Here is a 10,426-nt window from a genome sequence, read left to right on the forward strand (position 1 = left end):
AGCTCTGCCATGTAACCGATGAGGAAATCCAAAGCCTCGAGCTCTCATTGGCTAAGATGCCACCTGCCTCCGCTCCCATTGGCTGAGACCTTTCCGGGACGCTGCAGCCCCGGGCTGGGGGTTTTTTTGGAAAGGGGGAACCTTGAGGCGCTGGGCAGGTGGGAGCGGGGATAGAGAGGCGCGGGCTGTGCTGGACAATCAAAGCCGCTCATTTCAAATTTAGCCCCTATTTTTGGGTTTTTGAGCTAGTTCAGGATTTTCTGTTCAGATCCCTTTGTCCCGCTGTCCCGGTTTGAAAAGGAAGTGAGATTTCTTGGGATGCCGTGGTCAAACCAATCAGTGCTCAGAATTGAATATTGGCACCTGGTGTGGCCCCTGAGGACATGGATTCACCTCTGAGCACACAGGGGGTTAAAAGCAGAGAACTCCCAGGGGAAGCTCTCTTGGTTCTGGCGGGTTCAGAGCTGCCCTGCCCGGCTGCGGGCTGGGTGCGGGAGGGGAAGCCATGCGGCCGGGTGAGGGGAGCCGGGCCTTGGACAGAGAAGGGAGGTGAAGGTCCCTGCAGGATGGAAGGGTGGAGGAGCACTGAGAGGCATCGGGCAGCGGTCAGAGAGAGAGAGAGAGCCGGTGTCAGTGCCTGTGCCACCTTGAAATTTGCCATCTTGTGCTGGAAGCACACCTGAGAAGGAGAAGGGGTGCAGAGAGAAGGTGCCTGGCAGGGCCAGCGTGGGAGTTCTGGGCAGGCAGAGCCCGAGATTTTAACCCTTTTCTTGGATGATGGAAACCTTACAAATGCTGATCCTCCTGGAGCTAAATGAGAAGAGAGATAGAGATGAGATACGAGGAGATGGGCCACAAGAGAAGTTGAGAAGAATCTTAGGCGGGAGGAAATGATGGAGTGGCCTTTGTCTGGACTTTTCTTGCGTAGCCATGGACAGAACCATTTTTTCTGTGACACAGAGACTGCATTTAGGGGGAGGCAATGGCTCGGAGCCAAGAGAGTGCAGGGATGTGATGTGAAGGAGTGGCATGAACAGAGATGGATGAGGAGGGTGGTGGTGCCCTCTGCCTTCAGTGAGGAAGAAGATCTTTGTTCTTGAGACCCCTCGGCCCCAGGGGGTGAATTTGGGAGGGACAGCTGTCCCAAAAGTGAGAGACTGTGTTCATTTTTGGAACTGGGCAAAGCATCCTTAAAAGGGGAACCCCAGAAGCAGCTCTGGTGTGTGTGCAGTGGTGAGAGCACTGGGCATGGAAGGAAGATGTCACCATGGGAAATGATCCCCGGGCGGTGCCACGTGTGACATGGAAACACAAGAGGTTTCAACTGTGTTTCCTGGGGGAGCCTGTGGCACAAGAGGGACTCCTCTCTCCTTGATGAACTGAGAGTTGATTATCTGAGGGGTGGTGATGGACTGACAGTTGGTGACCGGAGGGGTGGCAACTGAATTGCGAGTCCAAGGTTTTGCCTTACTGTGATGTATTGGGAATTTGGTTGGGGGGAGGAGGAATGTTTGGAATTTTTTCATTCTTTCTGTGGTTTTCTTTTATGTATTGTAAGTTAATAAAGTTTTTTTCTTTGTATTCCAAAGCTGGAGCTTGCTTCGCTCTGTTCCTGGTCACATCTCACAGCAGACACCAGGGAGAATGTATTTTCATGGGGGCACTGGCGTTGTGCCAGCATCAAACCGTGACACCAGGGAAAATGGCTGCTGGTGCCAGTCCATCCCCTTGCCCAGAAGGCACCCGCTTGTGTTTGGGCACGAGCTGCTGGCCACAGCCAGACGGGCAGCACTCGCAGCATTGGCCATCAGACGCTGGGCTGAGGTTTTCATCCAGAGAGCAAGCAAAACAGCCAGAAGCACACAAGGCAACTTGACAGCATCTCTGTAAGAATGTCATAGTTCTGTGAATGTCAATAGTGGATGGTGGTTTTGTGCTGCAGATGGTCACTTCTGAGCAAAAATCATTCCAGGAAGGGACAACAGCCTCTGCCTTCTGACAGATACCAAGTGTGGCCACCAATTGCTCCAGGTGCTCCTGCCAACAGCCACCTGCAGAAAAGATCACATAGACACCAAGGCACGCTGGCTTTGGCTGTCCTCTGGCAGAGATGTCCCCCGGGGCCACAGGTCTCTGTGGCAGGAGAGAGGCACCAGCATTGGCAGGCCTTGGGCATGGCAAACCTCCTTTGGCAGGGACTCTTCCACAGCTGCTGCTGCCAGCGCTGCCCAGGGGACAGAGCAGCATTGGAGCTCTGGGCCACACGTCCCGTGTCTGTGTCATGCCCCTGCAAGTGTGCCAGCCACCCAGCACCGGGACTGGTCCCAAAGAGGCCATGGCAGGGCCTGTGGAAGGCCCCGGTGCCCTTCCTGCTCAGCTGCGTTGGCAGCCGTGGGGGCTCATTCTGCTGCCCTGAGCAGGCAGAGCAGAGGAGCAGCTGCTTCTTTTTTGGGCCCTTGCTAAAGTTCCTGCTGGGCTGTGTCTTCAACACTTGGGGCAAGGTCTTGCCTGCAAGCTGGGGCAGTTTGGGTGGGGTGGGGGTGTCCCCAGGGCACGTGGAGGTGTGTCCTGGGGCTCTCTGTGACACAGTGCACCGTGGTCACCGTGGGATGGAAAGGGACAGAGTGTGCAAGGGTGACCCTTTGTGACACGCTGTGACGTAGGTGCTGGCAGCGCCACGGGCACGCCACAGTGCTCGGTGCACGCGACGGGACAGGACGGGACAGAGCAGGGCTGTGAGGAGCCCCCACACAGCCAGCTCGTTCCTTGCTGACCCGGAGCTTTTCCGAGGTGTTCCCTGTGCAGGTGACCTTGAGGCCAGGCTGCGGGACTCGGGGACGTGGAACATTTCCCAAGCGTCTGCCATCCCTGCGGCCGGTGCCCTCGAGGACAGACTGCGGGACTTGCAGTCCTATTTCCTTCTTGAGACTTCTCTCTTGCTGCTGCCCTCGAGGACAGACTGCAGGACTTCCTGTCCTGTAGCCTTCCCGAGGCTCCTCTGGTGCAGGTGCCTTCAGGGCACGACTGCAGCACTTGCTCATCTTCAGCCCTTCCGAGGCCTCTCTGCTTCAGCAAGCACTCCTAACTGCAAAGAGTGACATGGAGCAGACACACCCCAGCGTGCCCAAGCTGGCCTGGCTGGAGGAGGAAGAGGCTGGAGCTACCTCAGCACAGCAGCCTGAAGAACTGGAGCAGTTCCAGCTGCTGCAGGAGCGTGAGTGTCAGAGCTGGGCCACAGGGCTGGTGCCTGTAGCCAGCTTGGCCCCATCCCATCCCATCCCATCCCATCCCATCCCATCCCATCCCATCCCATCCCATCCCATCCCATCCCATCCCTGTGGACAGATCCATGGATAGGACAGAAGCTGGGCTGGAGCCCCTGGCAGCCGCGCTCCATCCCCCGGGCATCCCGAGGCTCTCCCTGCCTGGGGAGCTCAGGGCTGGGCTGTTCTCTGGCCTCTCCCACAGCCCCTCAGCTCTGGCTGCGCTCGCTCTTTGCCAGATGCAGCCAAGGACAGGACACAAGAACAGGAAGCCGCCCGTGGCCGCTTGGGCAGAACGGCGCAGGTATCTGCGGCCATCCCCACCTGGGCTGGGCCTGCTGGCACTGCTCAGCCAAGCACCAGGCTTGGAGCGCTCCATGGATTCTCCCTCCCTTGCTGCCTTTCTCCTGCAGACCCTCTGTGAATTCATCACGTGCCCTTGGCAGGAAGAGACTGACGGTGTGGGCACGGGCGTCTTGGCCAACCTTCCGTTCCTCGATGCCGAGACCGGTGCTGCCATGCTGGATTTGCTTGTGGAGAAGGGTGTCTCCAATCCAACACAAGTAAGCAGCCTGGGGCGAGGACTCGACGCCCCCAGCAGTGGTGTGGCGCCTCCAGCCAGGTCTGCTGGGCTCCCTCGGCCTGAGGCCCGGCCCAATGCAGTTGGAAGGGAAGCACTTCTCAGGGGAAGGTGCTGCTCTGGCAGCTCTGCGAGTCTCCCCGTGCCCTCTGCAGGTGCCCGCCATGGTGAGGTACATCCACCAGTGGCTCACGGCCAATGAGTCTGCTGGGCACAGGCTGGACAAGGCCCTTCTGGAGCTGACCCAGGAACACCCCTGTGACGTGCTGATCACCCTTTTGCGCTGGGCCCCATCGTGTGACAGGTAGGGCAGCCCCACGTGCCTTGAGGGCTCAGGCTTCACCAGCCCGTCACCCTGTAGAGCCTGTCCCTGCTGGCTGCCAGACAGGCGGGCAGTTCCAGGATCCTCTGGCTCCTCTGTTTTCCAGTGCTGCCATGTCAGCTCCTGAGCCTGGTGCCACGCTCCCTCCCTGCCCCTCGGGGCCTGTACCCACGTGGGCTGGCTGGCCGCTGCCGGCCAGGGGCAGTGGGCAGAGGCAGGGCTGAGGGCCAGCACGGGGCCCTGCAGCTGCCCAGGCCACGGCGCTGTGGCCGAGCCCGCCCTGACACAGAGCTCTGACCCCACAGAGCTGCCGCCACCATGTGGGGAACCATCATGTCCTCGAGCAGGACTGCGGAGCCGGCGCTGCAGCTGCTCCTCCATGTGCTCAGCGCCTGGCCAACGCACAGCGTGTACACCTCCGATGGGGACGACGCAGGAGTCTTTGCCCTGGCTGTGAGTTTCTGGTGCCGGCCTTTGCCAGCCCCCAGGCCGCCTCTCCAGCAGCCAGCTCTCTGTGCTCCCCCCAGATGCATCTCCCTGCCTCAGGCACTGGGCTGAATCCTGCCTTAGGGGCAGGGCTCAGGGGCACCAGGCTGGCTGCTCCCCCCCGTGTCTCTCTCGACCTCTCCCTCGCAAGCTCAGGCCCTGCCACGTGGATGTCTTGGCCACTGAGCGTTGTCTCTGGCTGTTTTATTTCTTGCAGGGAACCGTGGCACTGTGGAAAATCTTCAATCTGGCCTGGCGCTCGCCTGTCGTGCTGGAGTATTTCCCCAGTCTCTTTCTGCATCTGCTCTTCCAAGCTTACATCAGCACGCAGGAGATGCCAGAAGAGGTTGAGACCTTCTGGCAGGGATGCCAGGAGCAACACGGCCTCTCCGCCAACCCCAACAGGTGCTCCATGCCAGTCCTCCCAGTCTCCCCGTCCCTCCCATGCCCCAGGGCAGGAGCCGGGGCTCCCAGTGTGACCTGGCCTTTGCTGTGCCCACAGCTTTGCGCTGCAGACCCTGAAGGCCCTGCTCTGCCAAATGCGCTATGAGCACGTGGTGCTGTCCATGGAACGCAAGCGTGCCTGGGACACGCTGCTCCGTGCCGACACCCACCACTGTGCAGTGGGTCTGCTGGCCAGGTGAGACCTTGTTCTCCCCACCGCCCCTCTCCTTTGTGCCCGCAACGCCCCACACAGTCCCCGTGCTCATGGGCGGCAGGGCCTTGTCACCAAGGGAGGGATGAGCAGACTGGGAAAGGCCGGCAGAGGAGGGTGCCTGGGAACAGCAGCCTCCCAAAGTGCCCCCGGGGAGCTCGGGAGCAGACCAGAGCTCTGCCAGTCAGCCCTGGGAGAGCTTTGCCCACCCGGCCCAGGAGCAATGGTGCCTTTTTCTCACTGCCAGGGAGATGCGCTGTGTCTCCATCATCTGGTGCTGCAGCATGGCATCCGGCCTCTTTGAGCTGCTCAGCAAAGGCGTTTCAGACTGGGAACTGCCCGCCCTGGCCTTCCTGGTGGAGGTGAGCCCCATGGCCAGCACTGCCTGGCTCAGCTGCCTCCCAGCCCTCTGCCCTCTCGTAGCCGCAGCTGCCTGAGACGCTGCCTGTGCCCTGTGCTGCTGCCTTGGCTCGGCCCTGTGCACTTCTGAGCTTCTGCCAGCTGGGCACCTCTGTGCCTGCTCTGTGCCTTGCAGCTCCTGGATTGCCTGGACTGGAGCGAATGTGCTGAACAAGTCCTGGAGATCCTGACAAGTCACCTGCAGAGCCAGTCCAGGGAGATGCGTCGCGTGGCGCCCCGAGGCCTCGTGGTGCTGACCTCGATGGTGAGAAGGAGGCAACAGCTGAAGCTGTGCTGGCAGCGTGGGGCTGGGGCAAGCAGGCCCTTGGGCTCAGCTGGGCTTTGGCAGCTGTGGCAGCTGCTCCCAGCTCTCCAGGCTCGCTGTTCAGCTGCCTGAGTGCTTTGGGACAGGCCTTCGGCCTCTGAGCCCTGCAGCAGCAGCAGCAGCAGCAGCGTGGGGCTGCCCAGCCTTGTTTTGCACACAGGATCCGAGCATGTACAGCCTGAGCGAAAGCCTTGTGAAGCTACTGTGGGATAGGGATGAAGACATCGTGGAGAAGACCCTCATTGTGCTCAGCCTCCTGATGCTGCAGAAAGACCTGGCAATAGGCAGCCCCATCGCCCTGCAGCTGGCTGAGGCGCTCCAGCACCTCTTTGACAATGTGAGGCTCTGTGCTCCCAGCCATGGGCACTTGGGTGCTGCCTTGGGCCTGGGCACAGGGGGGCCTGGAGCAGCGGATGTGGAGGGCTTTGGCTTCCTTTCCAACAGGACAACAGCCTTGTGCAGCTGCTCTCCATTCACCTCTTCAAAGACGTGATTGCCTTGGTAGTGGCAAAGGGAGAAAAGCCCCTGAAGAAGCCTGTGAGCCAGAGCCTGCTCCCACTCTTCTTCCACTGCCACGATGAGAACCCGTGCGTGGCACAGGTGAGACCTCCTGGGTGTCCCCATGGAAGGGGGCTCAGCTGTCTCCCCAGCCCCTGGCACCTGACGGGCTCCAGCCTCCTCCCGGCCCTGGCTCAGAGATGCGGCTCCTGTGCCCTGGGCTGCGGTGCCATCTCTGGCTCTCTGCTGCTCTGCAGGCCTCTCGGGAAACGCTGCTTTCTGCAGTGAGCTTCCTGAAGAGGAAGGATCTCAAGCAGCTGCTGCAGACGGATCAAATGTGGAGATTTGCTGAGTGCTTGGTAAGGACAGCCTGGAATGCCCAGCCCAATCCCTGCAGCAGCCGCCTGCCCACGGCGCCCAGTCTGTGGGGCTGGCAGCTGTGGCCCCTGCCCAGTGCCGCACGCAGGGGCACCGGCCTGCGCCCCACACGCCGCTCCCTTCCCTGGGCCGTGCGGGCTCTGCTCCAGGCTCCTCTGGCCCCAAGGCCGGTGCCGACGGAGCCCCGAGCCAGCCGGGCTCTGCTGCGGGGCAGCACCGCGGCTCGCCGGGCCCTGTGCCCCGTGCCGAGCCCGGCGCCTGCGGCTGCTGCCCGGGCCTCGGGGCTCTGTGGGCAGGGGGAGCAGCGCCGGCCGTGGGGAGCGCCCGGCCCAGGGGCAGGGCCCGCATCAATCCTTTCCCTCCGTGCCCTGCCGCTCTCTGCAGCTGGCAGAGGACAGGAGCCGAGCGGCCGAGCACCTGCGCCTGGCCCTGCCCTACCTGCGGAGCGCACAGGAGCCCCTGCGAGAGGCGGCCGTCAGGTTCATGGGTGAGCGCCAAGCCCGGCTCCCTCCCCGGCCCGCCCCATTGCCGCAGCTCGGCCCCGGCCCCGCCTGCTGTGCCGGCAGCAGGATCCGGGCGCGGGCATGGGCAGCCCCCGCTGGCCTGGGCATTGCTGCTGCCGCCCTCTGGCAGCCGTGGCCTGGGGCGGCAGCGTGCGCCAGGGGCACGGGCTGAGCCCTGCCGGGCCAGCAGGGCGTGTGGCCTCAGGGCTGGCAGCGCCCGTGGGCGGCAGCTGTGCCTCTGAAGGCAGGACACGCTCTGTGCTCCCCAGGGATGGCCGGGCGCTACCTGACAGGGCAGCAGCCGCACTTCCGCATCATCTGCAGCGGTGAGTGAGGCCCGCGGGCTCTCGGCGGGGGCTGCCGCTGGCAGCTGCGTTCCCTGGCCCGCCCCAAGGGCAGCGGGGCCACAGCGCAGACACCTTGCAGGGGCCTGCGGGACATTCCTGGCCAGCAGCTGCCAGCTCGTCCTTCTTGGCTCCTGCTTCCTCCAGGCCGTGCCAGCAGCTGCGTGGCACGGACGAGGCTGGAGGCTCTGCCCAGCTCGCCGCAGATCCAGCCTCTGACTGTGCCTCTGTTTCTCTCTCTGCAGCCCTTCAGGACATGACGGATGACAGCAGCCCTGCCATCTCATGCCTGGCGCTTCAAGCTCTGCACATCCTTTTAGCTGTACAGAGTGTTCCCTGCTCCCGGCTCCAGAGGATGCGAGACCAACTCCGCCGCCTCTGGGAGTCGCGGCCTTTCCTGTGTGCCCGTGGCTGAGTGTCCTGCCGCGGCGCTGTGGAGAACTGATCCGGGAGGCTGCGTCTGCTGGGGCCGCCTGAGCCTGCGGGGATCAGCTCTCCTCTGCCAGCACTTCCTTTCCCTTCACCCACTAGAGGAACATTAAATTGCTGTTGTTGGATAGCCGGGTGTCCAGGAGCTTTCTCTTGGTGCACAGTGTCTTCAGGCCAATGGGGAAGAGGGGAAAGGCTGCTTGGTCTGCGCAATTTGCCCAAGCGTGCGGTGTGGAAGGGAAAGTGGCCAAACGCCCCTTGGCCTTTGGTGGTTCCTGCAGGAATGTTTTTGTTCCTGCATCAAGTTGTCTGGAGCTGGGGGAACAAGTGTGTTCTGTGTTGTGAGAGTCTGTCTGAAATATCCCTCATTTGCCTTACGATTGTCATGGAGAGAGACCACCAAAAAATTAAAACCCCCGTTTGCTGATCCGGTGGCAGGGAAAGTCATGTGCCTGAGGCCTGAAAGTGTTGCTAAGTTGCTGTTTTCACAAAAGTTGTTTGTTATACGCTACACTGAGCTCACAGGGCATCCTGCCCTTTTGCACAATAGCTCTGGAATCCTCCCTACCTCTCAGCCTGGCTGGTTTGAGCTTTAGGGTGGTCCCCTTCTCCAAGAGAAGACCGCTCATAACCACTGTGACAGACAAGTAGAGATATAATAAACCTCTTCATAAAGGGACTGAGACATGAAATCCCTATGTGAGAAGGCCCCTCTCACCTTCTTCCAGAGACTGGGACTGAAAGCCCCAACTCGGGGGAGGTGTACAGGGCGAGGAAGGAAAGCTGCCCAAAGCAAGATGGATGTTGCAGGTGTAGGCAGTGGACAAGGAAAACAATGACTTTCGCCTGCTGCCAAACTTGGACTGTGTGTATCCTTATTTCCCACCACCCCCCGAAGATAAAATAAACTACCTTTGTTTTGGCTGCAAAATCCATCCCCCTTGCCCCAATGAAAAGGAGTATATTTGGGGTCCAGATGAACTGGGCCGCTGAGACCTCCCCGATGCAACAAGCGGGTCCTCGACTGGACTGGACCAAAGGACTTCGTCTCTACCTTTGGTAGCTCTATCCCCTCTCTCTTTCTCTCTCTCTCTCTCTTTTGTCTCTCTCTTCCCCCATCTTTTTCTCTCCCTTAATCTCTCTATCGCATTTTGCTGTGGTCATTCAATAAAGGTGCATTTGTTTCGATTATCATTGCAAACCCCCCTGTACCGTGTCAGTTCGTTTTGAACCATCACGAAACCAGGCCATGAGGACAGATCATGACACCCCCTGAGGACCCCTCCTCAAATTCCCGCCCAAAGCCCCCCCAGCACCCCCAGACCCCGCTAAAACTCCCTTTAAGCTCCCCCCAAACCCTCCCCAAATCCCCCCGAATCATCCTCAAGACTCCTCCCCAAATTCCCGTCACGACCCCTCCAGACCCCCTCACCTGTTCCTGCGCCTCCTCAGCAGCTCCCGGAGCCCCCCGTCCTCTCCCAGCACCTCCCCCGCTCTCTCCAGCGCCTCCCGCAGGACCCGCCCGAGCCCGGGGCGGCTCCCGGGGATCCCTGAGGGGGTCCCGGGGGGCGGCGAGGGGGGCGGGGGCGCCCGCTCCATGCCCGGCCCCGGGGTCAGGGGGCGCTGCTTCATGCTCGGGTCTGATTGGCTGGAGTGGCGCGGGCAGGGCGGGAGTTGCTGAGGGGAGATGCCTGGTGACTGGCTGGTTTCGTAGAGGGTACGGTGATTGACAGGAGTGGGCGGGGGAGGCGAGCGGTGATTGGTTGGATAGAGGCAAAGAAGGCGGGAGGTGCTGAGGAGAGACGTGCGGTGATTGGTTGGATCGGAGCACAGGGAGGCCGGTGTTCCTGAGGGGAGGCATGCAGTGATTATTTGGTTTGGGGCAGTACGCGCCGTGATTCGTTAATTTGGGAGATGAAGCATGGTGATTGGATGGTTTGGGGCAGGGCACGCTGCTATTGGCTGGGAAAAGTCCGGGATTTTTAAGGGACATTCCATATTTTTTTTTGGGAAAAACTCTCATATTTTTAAGGAAAAATTTCCGTTTTTTGCAGGGGAAACATTGCCGGATTAATTGACCCCACATGACCCCAAATAACCCAAATAACGCCAAAATACTCAAAATCAACCCCAAATACCTCGAAAAAAACCCAAACATTACCTAAAAGTCCCCCAAATAACCCGGAACAAATCCAAACAACCCCCAAATAACAAAATAAACCACTAAATAAAACCCAAAAAACA

This window comes from Zonotrichia albicollis, chromosome 31, assembly GCF_047830755.1.
Source record: "Zonotrichia albicollis isolate bZonAlb1 chromosome 31, bZonAlb1.hap1, whole genome shotgun sequence".
Lineage (NCBI taxonomy): Eukaryota > Metazoa > Chordata > Aves > Passeriformes > Passerellidae > Zonotrichia > Zonotrichia albicollis.